Raw genomic sequence first — 16,506 nt, forward strand, 5'->3', positions numbered from 1 at the left:
ATCCCCCAAAGAGATGCCACCTGAGACAACAGCCTTAGGCTGCCTCATCAAAGGGATGGCCCTGAATATTATAGTTTGAGGTTTCGCTGAGGCAAATTAGAGCTAAGTGATGGATCCAAAGAACCAAATTACCTTCTGAGTATGATGAGCTTCATTGACATTAAAATAATTTTAAAACAGCTAAATACACTCCAGGTACACCAAAAAAGGTGTACAAAATCCTACAATTCATTTTCTTTAGAAAACAGCTACAGACTGAGTAGAAAAGCCCGTCCACTGTCAGCATTCTGCAGAGAAGGTCACTTGCTCTCTCTGTGGAAGCAGTGGTCTCTCTGCAATGGTCTGAAACTCCCCCTGCTGAGTCAGAGCCAGAGTTCTCCAGTCTGCAGGGAGCATGAGCTTTGCTGATTGTAGAGCTATTATGTATCACACAGTAGGGGATATTGGGTCCCTGCAGGGAGACCGCTGCTTCCTCATAAAGCAAGGGTCTCTTTCTCAGCATGTTGGCAGGGGACAGACTTTTCTACTCAGGCTTTGGTTGCTTTCTACAGAAAGCAATCTGTAGAATTTAGCACATATTTTCTTTAAACTGAGAGTTCAGTGGATAGCTTGTATACTTTTAATGACAGGTTTGCTTTAATACGACACTTGACCACATACCGCAGCATGAAGGATTACCGAGCCGCGAGTACTTTCATTTTGACAAAAAGAGATGAAAATGAAAGATGTGTTCATGAAATGAAAGTTTAGATTATTATCCGAGAGAATAATGAGGCTCCACTGCTTGGCTTATTTGGCTAAGTACCCCCTGAGTTCTCCAGTCTCTGCATCAAAGAATCATTTCTGGAAGCAGAAGACGTGTGAATATATTACTTATTCAGAAGTATTTCCTTTGTAACCCAGGTATGCCGAGTAAATAATTCAGAGAGTCAACAATGGAGACCTTCAACTAGTCCAATGATGTTCTTTTAAACGGGATGATAACATTTCAAAAACAGCCGGATTCCGAGTAGCATTGTCGCACTTTATTGATTATCCGCAGAGCAGAGGGGATGCGTCAAAGCCTTCAAAGGTTTTCTAGGCAGATTTCATTCCTAATGAAGATGTTGTAACCTTCTCAGTGGGCAATCAAGCCGTGGGAAGCCTTTTCATCGCATGGCATGAGAGAGAACCTTTTCACGTTGTAACAAGCATAAAGTGTATCTGAACCCAAACACTGAAATCAAATCTGTTGGTGCACGCGTTACTGCTATGCCAAAAAGTTTTATTTTTTTTAAAGATAATCTCAGGGCAAACCTCCCCCCAACCACCTCCACCACACACCACCACCATCACTACCACACACCACCACCACCATCACCACCACACACCACCACCACTACACACCACCACCATCACCACACATCACCTCCACCACACACCATCACCACACACCAACACACACCACCACCACACACCATCACCACCATCACTACCACCACCATCAAACACCACACTATACCCACTCCTCTTTCACTAAGCACCTTATCAGATTAGATTACAGAAAAAATGATTAATGCTTCAAGTTCTTACCCTAATCAATAGTCACATGACACTCTGGGTACTGAACCTTCTCTCTTCTGGACTGCAGAGTGGGAGGGTCCTTCTTTGAGTGTCCACATCAAGGGTTGATTTTTACCATTAAAAAGAGCCCATCAAAGAGGCTCTCCCAGGAAGACTTCAAGTGGTGGTCTGATGGCGGCATAATGTGAGGGGTAACATCAAGACCAGTTGGTGAGCCTGGACTTCACCACTGGGTTACCCTGCTACCATAACAATGTGATGGTGGGGGAGTTATTTATTTATGACATGTACTTGTATAGCACCAACAATTCACGCAGCGCTTTAAATCGTTGCACATTCACATTAGCCCTTGCCCTCAAGGAGCTTACAGTGTAAGGTCCCTATCTCGTACGCACACGGGGCCAATTTGGACAGGAGCCAATTAACCTTTCAGCATGTCTTTGGAATGTGGGTGGAAACCAGAGTACCTGGCGGACACCCACGCAAGCACAGGGAGAACATGCAAACTCCTTGCAGATAGTGTCCTGATTGGGATTTGAAGCGGCGATCCCCAGTGCTGCATGGCAGAAGTGCTAACCACTACGCCACCTAATTTTGCCCCACAGGCTTTATAGGATAACTAACCCCCCCCCCCCCACACAAAAAAAAATCATGTCTGATAGCCATAACAGGAAGTGATAGGAAATCCCTCCAAAGCGAGGGAAATTCTGGGGATCACCACTACCAGTCTCCCCATTGGAAGATTTCCCATCTATTCCTGTTCTTATGTCTTTCACTTTCAGTGATAACATTCACCAGGACAAATAGAGAGGGTGAATCTCCCTAATGGGGACACAGACAGCAATAACAACCTGGCATGTCTTCTAATCCCTCTCCACTCCATCCAAAACTATAAAAAATAAGTTTTGGCTTCAGTTGCATTATAAAATTAGCTTTTAAACTACGTCATACTTCCGCCGCTGGAGCATGCACACATTCGGGAAGCTCCACAGCTCTGCAACTTTTGGTAGATGCCTGTGTCCCCTGACAGGGGATCTGGTTCCATCCACACAACCCATACATCACTGCTGAGTCCTGTAGTGACTCAAGGATCAGAAAATGAAGCCACTGCACTCTTTTGAGTGCTGAAGACACTGACAGAAGTTGCAGCACTGGAAAGGAGGGAAGATAGGAGACGCCGGGCCCCAGAGAGGAAAGTATAGGAGCTTTTCTGTTGCAGTGACCTGCTGTTCTGTACAAAAGCAATTATTGGTATTGCCTAATCGATGTCTGGATGATGCTAAATACAACGTAATTTCCCCACTTAACAACAATGCGCCATTTTCCCTGCAAGTCTAATAAATTCCCAGTATGTCCGTGTACACTACTCGAAATTTTGAAACAGGCTCCTTACTGGCCTCACTCTCTCTGTGTGTTGTATGCTGTGAATCTCTTAAAATCTAATATTTCAGACACTGGGTAGAATGGGGGAAGTGTGTACATAGCACTCTGAGTTCCTGCACAGTGTAGGCGTGCATTAGAAAGCAAAGGCACGGACTATGCACAGAATCTATTTTAGGCTCAAAAAATTGCAGTCATAAAAAAGCAGATTTTTTTTGATGCATGAGGATGCAAAAAGATTTTTGGGTGCACGGGAAAAAACAATTATTTTACAGAGAGACAAAGTTCTTTCTTTAAAAGAAAAAAAAAAGGAAAACAAGCCAAATTCCAGTGTTTTAAGGTTCATGCATGCCGGTCTGAATGCAGGTTTGTGGTTTGCTATAGCCCCATGGATGCAGCTGCATGAAGATCAGTAAACTTGAGCTGCATGAAGATCCATAAGATCAAAACAAAAAAAAATCTTTAACCACGGCATTGTGAATGGACTGTATTTTTACGCTGTATGCATGTAAATGTTTGTGCCGGCTACATCCTAGCAAAAGATGCTAGGCAGAAACAACGCTATTTGGTGAGGTACTAGGTGCTAGGTGACAAGAGCCTCCTACATCCTATAAACAGAAGGACACTAGGTGGCAATAAATCTAGGTGGCTAGCTGCTAGGCGACCACAGCCATCTGCATTCTAGTAGTGAAGGACGCCAGGTGGCAATAAATCTAGGTGGCTAGCTGCTAGGCGACCACAGCCATCTGCATTCTAGTAGTGAAGGACGCTAGGTAGTAAGAGCCACCTAGCGTCCTTTGCTAGGACTCAGGCAGCTATTCCCACCTAGCATCATTCTGTTTCTAGGATGTAGGTGGGTATTGCCGCCTAGCCTCCTTTTGTTGCTAGGATGCAGCCGGATATAGCCCCCTAGCTTTCTTTGTTGTTAAGAAGCAGGCAGCCATTGCTGCCTAGTGCTCTCTTGTTACTAGGACATTCGGTTATTGCCATCTAGTGTCCTTCTGTTGCTAGAATGCAATCAGCTATAGGTATTTAGCATTCTTCATTGCTAGGATGAAGGTGGCATCCCTCTGTTGCTAAGATGCAGGCAGCTGTTGCTAGTGGTCCTAGATAATGCAGAGAGTAGTGCTGATGTGTGATGTCAGTACCGCCAGCTCTTTGACTAAGCTTGGATAGGACGAAATGCATTGGGGGGGGGGGGGGGAGTGGCGTCTCAGTATACCGCGAGCTACAGCTCGCGATATACTGAGCCTAGGGTGATGGGAGGATGCTAGTTTGTGTCCTCCCGTTACCCTAAGGAGAACTATGGGGAAAAGCCCTAACCCCATAGTTCTCCTTTAAGGAGTTTTTCTGCATGACAAGCAGTGTGCAGCTGGGTTTTGGATTTTTTACTGTTGAGATGTGTACCCCTCTGTTGCCGTGGTAGCACCCCTTCAGGGGACAGATCCATGACGGCCTGTACTCAGAGTATCTCCTCAGTGTTTTGAGTGTAGCTGAGTGTCATTCAACCCAGGAGACTTAGGACATCTTGTGGTGAAAAGGGAATAGCAGTGAGCACCATTGATAATTAGGGATACTGGCATCGGTATCAGTGCCGATGCCGAGTATTTGGCCGACTACTCGTACTCTTCCTGATTGGCCAGAAAGCCGGCTCCATGCTTTCTCGTCACCCAGTGACGAGAAGCATGGGGGCGGCTTCCCTGCTAATCGGGAAGCCGGGTGGCGAGTCTTTACACGTGGCCCGACTTCCTTAATGGGACTTCCTGTATAGGTATTCAGTATCGGCGAGTACCGGAAAAAAAATATACTGAAAAAACGGTATTGGTGCATCCCTATTGATAATAATGGTATTCTTCATGTACTGCATTGCCGCTCAGGCGCGAGTGGGGGCTAAAAGCAAAGGAGAAAGCAAAGGAGAAGAAAAAAAACTTGCTGCAAACGATCTGGTTTGATGATTTGAGGAGATTGTGTCTGACTCGGCTGAACACATGCCAGACAGGATGTACAAAAGTTCTACGCTTTGTTCCGTCCATTCCCCGAAACTTTTGCCGGCAAAGCCGTAACATCATCTCACACCTATCAAAGCTCTTTTTTTTTACATTTTCCTTTAGCATGGAAAAATGAAAGGTCCTGCCACTTTTTCTCTCTAACAAGGAGCCCAGCAAGAGAAGACATAACCGTCAGATATTTATTGAAGCTCGGAACAGTAAGCAGACGTCATGGAGACACATCTCCGCTGATACATGTTGAACGTGGGGAGGCCTGGAAGCAAGCTCAGATAATTGGGTAACCTGGGACTCTCGATGATAGACAGGAAAATGCATCTTGTCAATGAGATGGTGGAGAAGAGTCACGGAAAATTAGTGCAAGTAGCTGCTGGAATGCTGCCAAGGTATTGCTGGCAAGATTATAATCTAAAAGCACTGGCATTACACTTAGATAAACACCCAAAATATGTTTTATTAAATAATGCAACACAAGGGTCAAGTTGGTTCTCAAAGCATCCTAACCCAAAGAAGCCAATCAAATTGCACTTTTTGTTCATGTAAAGCATTAAGAACAATGGGAGCTGGTCGCTGATTGGTTTGCTGAGGATTGCTGCATTTCCTGTATTGTTTTGTTTCTCCTCCTATGAGAAGACGAAGGGCCCATTCATATTCTGCAGGATAGCATCTGCTGCGTACAGGTGGAGGTGCTTTGTGCTGTTTCAGGGCTTCACACTGTTTAAATTATTTTCCAAAATGTCACTTCATTAAATGTTAATGGATGCAATTGTGTAGCGGGTAACTGCGGGTAAGCTCCCATGCCTTATGGTATAATGCAGCCTATCTGCATTTTTCTGCAACCCACCTTAAGACAGCATTGTGGTGTGAGCAGGGCACATACTGTAGATCAATCAGTTCTCTGTGTGCCGCGGCTGGGACCTGAGATTTTCTGCACAACTGCATATAATATAAACAATAGACAGGTAAGATGTGTTTCGTTCTGAATTAAATTTGGTCAAATTTCTTTAAATTTGGACATTCGGATGTGTCCAAATTTCCAAATTTGAATGTATCCAAAATATTGGATGCATCCGCATTTCCAAATTCGAATGCATTCGCATTCGAACAAATCCAATTTTTTCCCCCAAAAAATTCTGAATATCCAGTTCTAATGACCACTAAGGACAAAGATGACCAGTACGGACTAAAACAACCAGTAGAGGCTAAGAAGACCAGTATGGACTAAAATGACCAGTACGTACTAAGATGACCAGTACGGACTAACGTGACCAGTACAGACTAAAAGGACCAAAAGTCACGAAACGCGTGACAAACGCGCATATTCAATACGTCTAGGTGTGAACCCAGCCTTATAGATCAAACAGAGTCCAGGCCAGTATGGCTAGTAATAGTAAGCAAATCCAGACCAGGGCTTCCAGTGTACCCTGAGGCTGGGGGTGTTGTCTCTGACTCAGAAGGGTATTTAAGCACTAGCTCTGCAAGGAGCTGGTGCTGTGTCTTCTTGCCAGCTTCCTGTTTGTCTAAAGAGCCTATACTTCTGCTGACCCGGACCGCCTGACCCTTCTTTGCTTGCTGCCCGTCCTGATCTTCTGCCTAGACCCGACTTTACTCTTGTCTTCTGCATTTATCCTCCAATTACTCGTTGCTGACCTGGGACCGTCTGACCACCCTCTGCCTTGAACTCTGCCTGGATCTGACAACTGTCTCCTCATTGGAGCCCTGTTCTCACCCATCCCTTGGCGGGGCAACCCTGGGAATCGCGACCTGGTACCAGTAAGCTGCCTAGCCCATCTCCACCATCAGGACCTCTGGTGAACACCGGCTGGTAGTTAGACTCCACTCCTCAGGGAAGCCCACGTCACCTGCCAGGGGGTGTCCCCCTAACAGGACCCCAATGGCCTTTGTGGGATCTGTGGGCAGGTGGTCGTGTGAGCAGGATCTTAAAGCTAGGACAGGCAACAGACTATTGAGTGAATGCTCATCTGTGACTGGCATAGGTTTAAAGTTGTAGTTCTGCTGTTACATAGATTTAAAATATGCTGGAGCCTTGCCCGAACCCAACGAACAACTAGCTAGGTGTCATTATTCAGTCATGGTCGTCATGGTGGCTTACATGGTATGTTATGTGATGTCTATTCTTTTCAACAGTCAAGGTGATTTTCAGAAATGTGTTGGGGAAAAAAAAGGTTCTATTAATGGTGTTTATGTTGAGAAGTGTTGAATAAACCTAAATTTGGATAAAGGTTGCCGGAAAACATTGCTGACGTCTTTCATAAAATGAATTACAGTCTTTGAACTTCCTTTTGTTTATTGTAATATAATGCACGGATAAACCTAATTTATTTTACAAAAGAAATGTTGCCCAATTGACCTTGCTTACCAACAGAGAGAGGTTTTTTTTTTCCTGTGTTATGGGCTATAGCGTTTTTTCGAACAAAGTGTTAACAAATTATAAACTGCTCTGTATTATCACTGAGGTCAGAGGGCAAAGCAATTACTGGGACCTCAGAACAATGTTCGGCAGATATATTGGCCTATTTAGGAGCAGTAACATTCGGAATTTCCTAAGCTTGTGTTTTCTCTCTCCTCAATAAAGCTTTCAGTTCTAAAAGCGAAGAAAAGCCCTTTTTTTTACCTCTGCATTAGACCTCATTATATTCACATTTAAGTAAAAGAAAATGGCAATTTGTAAATACCGGTGGGGATTGGGAACAAGTTGGTCCTTACCAACCCATTACTGCAGATAATTTTCCTTACCGCTTTAAGTATTATAATAACAATTCACTTTGCTATTTTTTTTTTAGTGTTCTTTACATTCATTTTGAGAAGCCTCCAAGGACAGACTTCATGCGAACACATTATTGTTTAATGAAAAATGTCTTTAGAGGGTACGAACTACCATTTCATGTTTACTGGAATTATACATGAATAGGATAATGAATCCACAGTGATGCAGTTTTGGGGGGATCATTTAGAGAAAAATCTTAAAGTAAAAACTAAAAAAGTACACAGATGAGCTATTCATTTTAAAGAGCAAAGGGAATAGTAGTATTGATTGTGCTGGAGCAGAATTTTAGGGGGTTATTCACAAAGCTGCCGGAGGCAGCCGAGTGAATAACCCAGCCGAAGTGAAGTGAGCGGAACAACGTTCGGCTATTCATTCCGGATCAGTACGGCTGATTTCAGCCGTACATCAGCTGCCTTCGGCTGCACTTCGGCAGGCCAAACATGCTCTGCATGCTTGGGTGAGCCGAAGTGCAGAAGGAGTCGAAGCGCAGAAGTGCAGAAACATCTTGATCGGCTGAGCCGAAGCTCCGGCAGCTCACTCGCTGCTGTTCACCCCTAGGGGCTCATAGGGGCTACGGCTGAATTCTTCGGCTCCTATGTGAATAACCCCTTTAGTGTCTATATTAAAGGCAATGTAGCCAAATAAAGTTTTTGGCGGCCGCCAATGGAAAGCCGCCAATGGGGCAATTGACCCATGCCGTCATTACATGGTTAAGGCACACTACTTGTGAACTTTTTGCAGGAGTTCATGTCTCAGCCTCTTCTACAAGAGCCCTTCAAAGGTGTAATTATAATACAGCTAGAAAAGCTCTTCATTTTAATACTACCTGAAGTAGAATCTATTACAAAAGAGTATAACCCTGTGACTTGGCTATGTAGTAGCTGGGAGGATTGCAAAGCTAGAACCCACAAGTCACAATGACTGTAGTATCATACGGTCAGCCAATCAGGGGATGAGACTACTAACGTGAGTCCTTCACACATATGGTAAGGTGTTTGGAGCATACGGACCTTAAAAAAAATAAAGGAAGTACACAATTAAAGAAGGAAGAGAAAAAAGAAATGGTGGAGGAGGAGAAGAAGGAAGGAAGAAAGGGAAGGGAAAGGAAAGGAAAAGGAAAAAAAGGAAGGAAGGAAAGAAAATAGGAAAGGAGGGAAGGAAGGAAAATAAGATAGGAAGGAAGGAAAGAAAAGAGAGGAGAAAGAAAAAAAGGAAGGCAAGAGAGAATAGAGAAAGGTGAAGGAAATAAGAAAAGAAGGAAGTAGGGAGAGTTGGAAAGAAGGAATAAAAAGAGAGGAAATTATAAATAAGAGCAAGGGAAGGGAAGAAAGAAGGAAAAAAAGAAGAGAAGGAATTAGGGGGGAAGGGAGGGTAGAGAGATGAGGAAGCACAGAATGAAGGTAAAGGAAGGGAAGGTAAGAAGCACGGAGGGAAGGAAGGGTGAAGGGAAAGGAAGGGAAAAAATAAACAAAGAAGGAGGGAAGGGAAAGTAAACAAGAACACATCTAGGATAAGTATTAAGAGTATTTTACTTGACAGATTTCTTGTTTTGTTCTCCTCATATTGTTACTTTTTGAAAATGTAATACAAATTTAATATAAAAAAATAATATTTTATTTGCTGCACATGATTTTGTTTATTTGATGTAATTTTTCATGCTTGTTTCTCAGGATATATACATATAACATACAATATTTATTAATCTTACATTCCTATATAGTCTGTTTATTTTTAGCAGTCGGGATGTGAGATAAGACCCGCTGAATGCAGATTCATAAACAAAACAAGTTTTCTGTTTTATTCAATGCTGTTTGCTTGGTTACAGTTTCATATTTCTTGTTTTCCGGAACACAACGATCAATCTGCTTTTATGGCAACTGAGGGAGGAAAAAAACATAACAAAATACAGAAAAATGAAAGTTGACAGCGAGATGAAAGAACAAGCAAAGCAGAGCAGGTATGACAGATGACAAGGAAGTTGCGTGCCATGGATGTGTGTGCAGATTTGCGTAATAAGACAAAAGAATCCTGTCTGCAAGTGGATCTCTGAGAAGGAAACTCCAGTCACTGCAAAAACTGCCGGTAGATCAGATTTTGTGATAATATTATTTACTTTTTTATTGGGAGCTGCAAAACTACCTGCACTGAAGGTAAAATATGAGTTCTCATCAAAGTGACACTAAACTCAGGAGTTAAATCATAAAAATATATTCAAGTAACTTACCTATTAACAACAATGTATCTAATTTGTGTATCACTCGGCTGTAGATCCTCCAATCATCTCTGAATTGGTGCTGACACTGTCCTTCCTTCTGGAGGGGGGCTACATCTGTGTGTGTTGTAAAGTAGTCGATGCCAAGTATCAATACCAGTGCATCCACTTCCATGGCGCCGGCTTCCCAGGCAATCAGGAAGCCGGGCGGCATGTAATGACATGCCGTACGGATTCCTGATTGCCCGAGAAGCCAGCTCAATGTTTTTTGGCTGGTTCGATTATGATTGGCTGGGAAGCCGGTTTCCCAGCCAATCAGCAAGGAGGCGGCTGCCGGCCCGGCTCGATTGTGGTTTGCTGGGAAGCCGCATTCCCAGCCAATCAGCAAGGAGCCAGCTGTTCGGCTGACCAGAGGTTCTGGTATCGGGGAATGTATCTGTCAGGGACCATAGCATCAAGGATGGGATTGTGTAACTATAACAGGGTGGTTCTTGTACAATTCGCATCTGCCTTGACACATTCCATTGTGATTGGATTAAAGTGACACTAAACTCTGTGTGGCTTCTTTCAAACAAAGACCGATGAACTTGTCACGGCATGTAATTGCGTTCTAGCGGCGCAGAGAACGGGGTTGATTGACGGGAAAGAAGACAATTTCATTGTTTTGAGTGGGATCAGACGTGTGAAATTTCCCTGAGAACAGCTGATTGCATTTATTGATGAAGTAATATTCCACTATGAAAGGCTCGATAAGCAGATCGGGACAAGTTGTTTTAATTTGGCAAATTGTAGAATATGTCTGGCACCGGACGAAGAATAACCATTGCCTAATTGATTTTCAATACCGAGTTTGGATTACGAAAGGTATTTCATACGTTCTGTCTGAAGTCTCTCAGCATTTTAATGTCCTCTTCTCGCAGGATAATCATGTACATTCCATAGACACTTGAGACCTTGCCGTAGAGTAAGATGAGGAAACACCGAGAATATTATGAGGAATGTGAAAAGAGATGAGCGTGACACGGAACTAATAGAAGTCCAGTAGGTTTTTATTTTTCATGAAGAGCAGAATAAAGCTAATGAGTTTCGGGAGCTCATAAACTCCCCCTTCATCAGGGCTGAGAAATAGAATAACATAAGATAATATAGGGCATGAGAGATTTAAAGTGACAGTAAATTAAGGAGTTAAATCTTAAAAATCCAATCATGTCCCTCAACTATTAACAACAATGTATCTGATTTGTGTATCACTCGGCTGTAGATCCTCAAATCATCTCTAAATTGTTGCTGACACTGTCCTTCCTTCTGGAGGGGGGCTACTTTTCTTCCCCATGGTCCCTGTGTGTGTTGTAACGTAGTCACTGCTCCAAGATCACTCCTGTGATGGACTACAATCTCAATAAAAATTAGTAGACATGTGCGACTCGTTTCGTATCAAAATTCGGATGAATTTTCCCAAAATTCGGACATTTGGACACATCCGAATTTCTGAATCCCAATGCATCCGAATGTGTCCTAATCTGAATTTCCGTTTCCAAATTTCGGATCCCATCCAAATTCTGTTCAAAAACTAAACTGAATCAGACATGGGACTTTTCAGGCCAATTAGAAGTGATTTTCGGTTTAATGCACCCAAATGGGTCTGAACATGAATTTTCGTTACGGCAACATGGGAGCCATCTGATTGGCCAGAAAAGACACATGCCGTAACTAAAATTTGTGTTCGGTATATACATATAATACTAACGTTGGGGCTCCCAGACCCGAATGGCATTCGGGAGCTCCCGAGCGTAATTCGGAAATTCAGATCCTGATTGCCATTCGGGTCTGGGAGCCCCAGGCTTTAGTAATATAGGTATATGGCTTCCAGGTCTGAATGGCATTCGGGAGCTCCCTAATACAATTTGGAAATTCGGAACCCAAATGCCATTTGGGTTTGAGAGCCATATACATATATTACTAAAGCTGAGGCTCCCAGACCCAAATGGCATTCGGAAGCTCCCGCATGCAATTCAGAAATTGGGATCTCGAATGCCATTCGGGTCTAGGAGATTCAGCTTTATTATTAATATCTGTATATGGTTTTCTGTTTTCGCAACGAGTATTCGTAAACTCATCCGAAACTAACGAAATTCGGATTTCGTCCGAGCCTGAAACCTGAACCGAATTTAATTTTGGATCCGAATTTGAATTTTTCCGCAGCTTGCATGTCTACAAATTAGTAAACTAAACATGAGAATGTAGTCCATCCCGGGAGCGAGCTTGGAGCGATGACGACTTTACAACACACGCAGGGACCATGGGGAATAGTTTAATATTGAACTCCTTTAGTGTCATTTTAAGGTGTATGTGTTACCAGTCCAGCTGAATGTGACTAACTACAACTAGTTGTAGCACATTATAATGAATTATTATAATTTTATATTTTTTCCATTAATTTGCAGAGTGCATATAGCCATTGACATTATTATTATACAGGATTGATATAGCGCCAACAGTTTGCGCAGCGCTCTACAATATAAGGAAGACATTACAGTCACAATACAATTCAAGACAAGATGGTAAGGAGGGCCCTGCCCCTGAGGGCTTACAATCTAAAAGGGGAGGGGCCAGTGATACATGAGGAGGTAGCTGTGTGGGGATGAATTGTTTGAGGATGTGATGGTTCAGTGGTTAGGTTGAGGTGGGATAGGACATCAACCTGTTTCACCAGATACAACCAGTCAGTCACACTCTGAAACCATCTTTAACTGGTCATGAGTAAGCATATGCAAGGTTTACCTATGAAATATTTGCACTTTAATCAGCTTTACTTTGTTTGAGCATGACAGAGCCGAGGCTGAGAGGTCAACTGTCCACTTCTTGACCTTATCCACTGTCCCCCAGCTCCCCGAGGCTGCAAATCAGCATTATATTAGAGAGAGCTCAAGTGATAAGATGAAGGTAAACAAGGACGGAGCGAGTGATTGTTAATGAACATCTGAGAATGTTGTTCTGCTAATCACTTAGCAACTCCGATATTTTTATATTCATCCAATTTTATAATCAGCCAGTCACAATGCTTGGAGCCGCGAGTGGTAAAAATAACTGTCTGGCAGCTGCTGGAGACTAAACAGTAACTTCTCCTCAGAAGTTAAAATAAAGTAAAATACATCAGTATTGAAAATGGGCTCAGCTAAAATCTGCAACAATCCACTAATATACAATTGGCTATTGCAAATAGATGAAAGTTGAAAAAGAATATCATTGTAGGTCTATGTAATCGTAATACTCAGGCAGATGATTTATAAATTATTCTCTTAGTATGTTCTTTTTTCACCAACACATTTATAATATACCGTATTTATAAAATGCGTCTAGTTGCAATTGAAAATTGTATTAGTGGATTACTTCAGAGTTTGGGTGAGCCCTTTTTGACGTACTGACATACTTAATTATATAATGAGCCCCATATTGAGGGAGAGCTCCACTCACAAATCCAGGTTATGACCCATATTAGTCAATTAGCAGTCAAAATCTGATTTAAACTATTGTAAATATGAATGGTTTTGGTTTTCAGCACTTTGTTTGTTTTGTCCTATTGATTAATTAAGCCTAAAAAGCTGCTTTATCTACTGTACGTATGGACCCCAACATGTTAATAGTTATCTCAGGGGTTGCAGGTGACTAAATCAGCCTTTATCAACCAGGGTGTCGTCGCACCCTGGGGTACCTTCTGGCATTGTCAGGGTTCCCTTCACATTTTTGCTAAAAGAGGGCTTCTATGTAAAAGGGGTGGGGCTCTGATGTGAAAGTAGGGGGGAACTTTGATGTGAAAGGAGTGGGGCTCTGATGTGAAAGGAGTGGGGCTCTGATGTGAAAGGAGTGGGGCTCTGATGTGCAACAAAGGGGAAAACTGATGTGAAAGAAGGGGAAAACTGATGTGAAAGAAGGGGAGAACTGATGTGAGAGGAAGAGGGCTCTGATGTGAAAGGAAGGGGGTTCTGATGTGAAAGGAGGGAAGCACAGATGTGAAAGGAAGGGGGCACTGATGTGAAAGGAGGGGAGCATGGATGTGAAAGGAAGGAGGCACTGGTGTGAAAGTAAGGGGGCTCTGATGTGAAAGGAGGGGAGCATGGATGTGAAAGGAAGGGGGCTCTGATGTGAAAGGAGGGGAGCATGGATGTGAAAGGAAGGGGGCTCTGATGTGAAAGGAGGGGAGCATGGATGTGAAAGGAAGGAGGCACTGGTGTGAAAGGAAGGGGGCTCTGATGTGAAAGGAGGGGAGCATGGATGTGAAAGGAAGGGGGCTCTGATGTGAAAGGAGGGGAGCATGGATGTGAAAGGAAGGAGGCACTGGTGTGAAAGGAAGGGGGCTCTGATGTGAAAGGAGGGGAGCATGGATGTGAAAGGAAGGGGGCTCTGATGTGAAAGGAGGGGAGCATGGATGTGAAAGGAAGGGGGCTCTGATGTGAAAGGAGGGGAGCATGGATGTGAAAGGAAGGGGGCTCTGATGTGAAAGGAGGGGAGCATGGATGTGAAAGGAAGGGGGCTCTGATGTGAAAGGAGGGGAGCTCTGAAATGAAAGGTAGGCGGCTCTGATGTGAAAGGAGGGAAGCACGGATATGAAAGGAAGGGGGCACTGATGTGAAAGGAGGGGAGCATGGATGTGAAAGGAAGGAGGCACTGGTGTGAAAGGAAGGGGGCTCTGATGTGAAAGGAGGGGAGCATGGATGTGAAAGGAAGGGGGCTCTGATGTGAAAGGAGGGGAGCTCTGAAATGAAAGGTAGGCGGCTCTGATGTGAAAGGAGGGAAGCACGGATATGAAAGGAAGGGGGCACTGATGTGAAAGGAGGGGAGCATGGATGTGAAAGGAAGGAGGCACTGGTGTGAAAGGAAGGGGGCTCTGATGTGAAAGGAGGGGAGCATGGATGTGAAAGGAAGGGGGCTCTGATGTGAAAGGAGGGGAGCTCTGAAATGAAAGGTAGGCGGCTCTGATGTGAAAGGAGGGGAGCACTAATGTGAAAGGAGGGGGGGGGAGGGACTGTGATATGAAAGGGGGAAACTCTAATGTAAAAGAGGGCTCTGATGTGAAGGGGGAAACTCCAAGTCATATTTTTTTGCCTGGGGTCTCCCATTAAACCTGTACCAGACCCTTGTCTAAGATAAGGGTCTGATACTGAGTACTGAGGGGAACCAGACATCGTCTTTTACTTTTTTACATTTACAATCTTGCATTTTTTAGGCCGCGGTGCCTCGAGATGTTGCATACTTTAAAGGGTGCCTTGACTGAAGAAAGCTTGGGAAACACTGGAATAAAGCATTGCAATAAACATGTATTAATATAACATACTTTGCAGCACATTTCATGTTCCCCTGCGCTGTCCCGCTATGACTTTCATATTACAAACTGGCGTCTTTCCAGAGCAGAACGAAGGACCTTTAACTAGGACAAAACTAATGCTACAAGTAGGGACGAGTTTCCATTATCAGCATGACAGATAGCCGAACGAATGCAAAACTCTGTGTCATTGAGGCAATTGTTGACACGAGCTAGATCTCCAAAGCCTCAGAAGCTAAGATTTTCATTAATGTTATATTTATGGCTAGTTTGATTTCCAATCGAGCCCCGGGGAAAGGAGCAATAAAAATATACAATTTAAAAATGATAGGCCATCAAGAGGACATAAAGATGATAAAAAAATCCATACTTAGTCCAAAAAAATATCACTTGAACGCCCGTGTAATAACACAACGTCAAACATTCCTAGGAGAGAAAAATATATCGTTTGGCAATATGCGATTATAATTTCAGGTCTATTGAACTCCGCAGCAGAGAATTTAATGCGGTGGAAGTAAGTGATTGCCCTGTGTAACCTTGAAAAAGAGAAAAACATTGGATGAGGGAAAAAAAAAAGAAGAACATTAAGATCTTTGAATGTTCTGGTTGTAATAAAATGTATCAATACTGAAGAGCAACATTTGCATTCCTGAACCCTGTCTGTATAGAACTTGCTGGGGGAAAAAGCAACTACAAAAGACTTGCGGAGCCTTGAACTGCTGTGTACTTTGTAATTTTATAGATTTTATGCAGTTTTTATGGTATATGGAACCCCCCGTGTGAAAACTTTAGCGCATTCTGATCAAATGATGTTTTGTTGATGTCAAAGAAGTCAGAGACCGCTTCCAAGGTACAGGTGAAAGCAACCAGTTAACTATTTATCCAACACATCAATTGGAAAATACTGCACTTGTGCTAAAATCGGCTCTTCTCAATTCACTATAAAGCTGGGGTGTCAAACTCAATTTAATCGAGGGCCTCATCAACATTATGGTTGCCCTCAAAGGGCCTGTAAGACTATATAAACGTATCTAATCTTTATCATAATTGCCTCTGCATTCGATTATCACTGGTTTTAGTAATAACTTAAAGGCGAACTATGGGGTTAAGTCTTTTCCCCATAGTTCTCCTTAGGGAAACGTGAGGACACAAACTAGCGTCCTCCCGTCACCCTATGCTCAGTATACCCGCGAGCTGTAGCTCGCGGTATACTGAGACGCCACAGCTGAAGCGGATC

This window comes from Nanorana parkeri, unplaced genomic scaffold (genome assembly GCF_000935625.1).
Source record: "Nanorana parkeri isolate BGI_ZX_2015 unplaced genomic scaffold, ASM93562v1 scaffold685, whole genome shotgun sequence".
In the NCBI taxonomy this organism is placed as follows: domain Eukaryota; kingdom Metazoa; phylum Chordata; class Amphibia; order Anura; family Dicroglossidae; genus Nanorana; species Nanorana parkeri.